At 46.9% G+C, this 3,661-nt stretch overlaps 1 pseudogene across 1 annotated transcript; it reads left to right on the top strand.

Annotated features, from left to right (window-relative positions):
• The first annotated feature begins 815 nt into the window (after positions 1 to 815).
• LOC308241656 (TIP41-like protein) lies at positions 816 to 2,919 on the top strand (annotated as a pseudogene). The gene is made up of 2 exons: positions 816 to 1,233; positions 2,422 to 2,919. The product of its transcript is annotated as a TIP41-like protein (transcript).
• The last annotated feature ends 742 nt before the right edge of the window (positions 2,920 to 3,661 follow it).

The following is a 3,661-nucleotide window of genomic DNA, read 5'->3' as shown; positions in this document are numbered from 1 at the left end:
GACTGACTAGAATTATCATATACTTGCAATTACTATAAAACTTTATTATTTTTAAATATATATTTTATTGATTTTTTACAGAGGAAGGGAGAGGGTGAGAGAGTTAGAAACATCAACGAGAGAGAAACATCAATCAGCTGCCTCCTGCACACCCCTACTGGGGATGTGCCTGCAACAAAGGTACATGCCCTTGACCGGAATTGAACCTGGAACCCTTGAGTCCACAGGCCGATGCTCTATCCACTGAGCCAAAACGATTAGGGCAAAACTTTATTTTTTAAAATATATTTTTATTGGTTTAAGAGAGGAAGAGAGAGGGAGATAGAAACATTAAAGATGAGAGAGAATGATTGATTGGCTGCCTCTTGCACTATGCCCCACTGCGGATAGAGCCCACAACCCAGGCATGTGCCTTGATCAGGCATTAAACCGTGACTCCTAGATCAGTGGTCGGCAAACTCATTAGTCAACAGAGCCAAATATCAACAGTACAATGATTGAAATTTCTTTTGAGAGCCATTTTTTTTTAAAATTAAGCTTCTTCTAATGCCCCTTCTTCAAAATAGACTCGCACAGGCTGTGGTATTTTGTGGAGGAGCCACACTCAAGGGGCCAAAGAGCCACATGTGGCTCGCTAGCTGCAGTTTGCCAACCACAGTCCTAGATCATAGGTTGAAGCTCAACCAGTGGCCCACTCCAGCTGGGCTATAAAACTTTATTTTGAACAATGAAATGTACCTAAAAATAGAGCATAGGTTGGAGAAGAGGGCAGAAAGAAGGGTGAGCATCAGATTCGCATTGGAGCGGGGCGGGATATGGTAACAGCTAGGAAGTCGAGGGGGCTGGTGCAGAGGCGGGGAAACCGGTGTCCACTGCCATCCCTCCTGCCTGGTCTGCCGCCCCCACCACAGCCATGATGATCCATGGCTTCCAGGGCAGCCACCCAGACTTCTCCTTCGGGACCTGGAAGCTGACTATGGCCAAGACCCACATCATGAAATCCCCTGGACATGGAGAAGTTAGCTAATGAATTGCATATGCCATCCCTCTCCGAAATTATGTTTGGAGACAATATTTTAAGAATCCAGCATGGTTCTGGTTGGGATTGAGTTCAATGCCACAGATGCGTTAAAATGTGTGAACAACTACCAAGGAATGCTTCAAGTAGCGTGTGTGGAGGAGTGGCAGGAGAGCAGGACAGAGGGTGAGCACTCCAAGGAAGTTATTAAACCATACTAGAGGCCCGGTGCACCAAATTCATGCACGGGGGAGGGGGGCGTCCCTCAGCCCAGTCTGCACCCTCTCCAATCTGGGACCCCTCGAGGGATGTCCGACTGCCCGTTTAGGTCCGATCCCAATGGGCAGTCAGACATCCCTCTCACAATCCAGGACTGCTGGCTCCCAACTGCTCGCCTGCCTGCCTTCCTGATTGCCCCTAACTGCTTCTGCCTGCCAGCCTGATCACTCCCTAACCACTCCCCTGCCAGCATGATTAATGCCTAACTGTTCCCCTGCCAGCCTGTTTTCCCCTAACAGCCCTCCCCTGCAGGCCTGGTCACCCCTAACTGCCCTCCCCTGCAGGCCTGGTCCCCCCCAACTGCTCTCCCCTGCAGGCCTGGGTCCCCCCAACTGCCCTCCCCTGCAGGCCTGGTCACCCCTAACTGCTCTCCCCTGCAGGCCTGGGTCCCTCCCAACTGCCTTTCCCTGCTGGCTTGGTCACCCCTAACTGCCCTCCCCTTCAGGCTTGATCACCCCCAACTGCCTTCCCTTGCAGGCCTGGTCCCTCTCTACTGCCCTCCCTTGTTGGCCATCTTGTGTCCACATGGGTGCAGGATCTTTGACCACATGGGGGCAGCCATCTTGTGTGTTGGAGTGATGGTCATTCTGCATATTACTCTTTTATTAGGTAGGATAGAGGCCTGGTGCATGGGTGGGGGCCAGCTGGTTTGCCCTGAAGGATGTCCCGGATCAGGGTGAGGGTTCCCTTGGGGCGTGGGGCGGCCTGGGCAAGGGGCCTGTGGTGGTTTGCAGGCCAGCCATGCCCCCTGGTGACCCAAGTGGAGGCTCTGGTATCTGGGGTTTATTTATCTTCTACAATTGAAACTTTGTAGCCTGGAGCAGACCCAAGCCTTCTGCTTGCTCCGAGGCGGCAGCCATTTTTTGGGATTCATGTATCTTCTATCATTGAAACTTTGTAGCCTTGAGTGGAGGCCTAGGCCAGCAAGGGCAGGAGGAAAGCTTGGCTTCCTCCATTGCCAGGGAAATCCAAGCCTCCCCTCTTGCTCTCTGTGGCCGTAGCCATCTTGGTTGGATTTATTTGCATATTTGCTCCTGATTGGCTGGTGGGCGTGGCTTGTGGGCATGGCTTTGTGGGTGTAGCAGAGTGATGGTTAATTTGCATATTACTCTTTTATTATATAGGATGATTGGACCTTTACAACAGATTTTAAGGGAACATTACTTAGAGAATTCCTCAAGTTAAAAGTTGTGCCTACAACAGATCATATATATATACAGAGAAATTGAAAGCCAGAGAGAGGATTAAGATTTTTGAAGTTCTCCTGTTTGAAGATGAACTTCATGTTCATGGAGTTTCAAGCCTAAGTGTGAAAATTAGAATTAATGCCTTCCAGATTTTTCCTGCTGTTGCAGTTTTTCTTGAGCATTGATGGAGTGCTTATCAGAATGAATGACAGGGGACTTGACCACGAGGCCGATAAGACCTACATGTTACCAGAATATATATCAAGAGAGAGCAGAATTGCTAATTTAATTCATGCCCCACCTTCCCTCTTCATGGAACCTAATAAAATTTCACAGTATTTACCGATCAAGGAGGCAGTATGTGAGAAGCTAATATTTCCAGAAAGAATTGATCAGAATCCCACAGACTCAAAAGCAAATGTGCCTGTGGAATAGAATGTGACACACCAAATACTCACCATGGAATCTAATGGAGACCTTGGATATGTGGATGTGTTTTATTATTATTATTATTATTATTATTATTGTTGTTGTTGTTAGAATTAATTGCCTTGTCTATGTGCAGATTTTCTGTAGACTTTAAAGGGGAAAAAAAGATTATTGCACAGGCATATTCCACTCAACTGCTATTTGTACTGTCTATCTTCAAGTTCATAGTCCAGATTTGTTTCCTGGAGTTAACTTCACATTTCTAACTTGTCACAGTGGGATGTCACCAGTAGTGATGTGTATATGTCTCAGGAGTAGTGGGCATAATCTGCATCCATTAGGAAACACTGTCTTCCCCTGTGAGGTGGTTGTTCTAAATCCCTGGATCGCAGCACTGCCACTCGGGGCTGCTTTCCTGCATGTTGTCAGCCTTCTATCCTGGGCTTTGTGGAATTTTTTCCCACTGCTGCATAGTCATGACTTGCCTCCCAGGAAATTGACCTCATACTTTAATGATCTTCACCCCAAAATTAAATAAATATACATTTCCTCTCTAAATTTAAATTGACTCTTGAAATTTAAAGAAAATTTCAGACATAGAACCAAATAACCTGTCTTTTGGAGAACATAAGCTATTGAGCCCATGGAAACACATGAGCCTGGTTTGGCATTAATAACAGAACACAGAGCTGTCTTTTTCCATCTTAGGGTGCTATTTCCTATGTGCTTCTGCTAGTACTGACATTTT

Source organism: Plecotus auritus (genome assembly GCF_963455305.1).
Source record: "Plecotus auritus genome assembly, chromosome: 2".
NCBI classification, from domain to species: domain Eukaryota; kingdom Metazoa; phylum Chordata; class Mammalia; order Chiroptera; family Vespertilionidae; genus Plecotus; species Plecotus auritus.
Note: the sequence above shows the minus strand (reverse complement) of the source record. Positions and strands in the feature narration are given on the sequence as shown.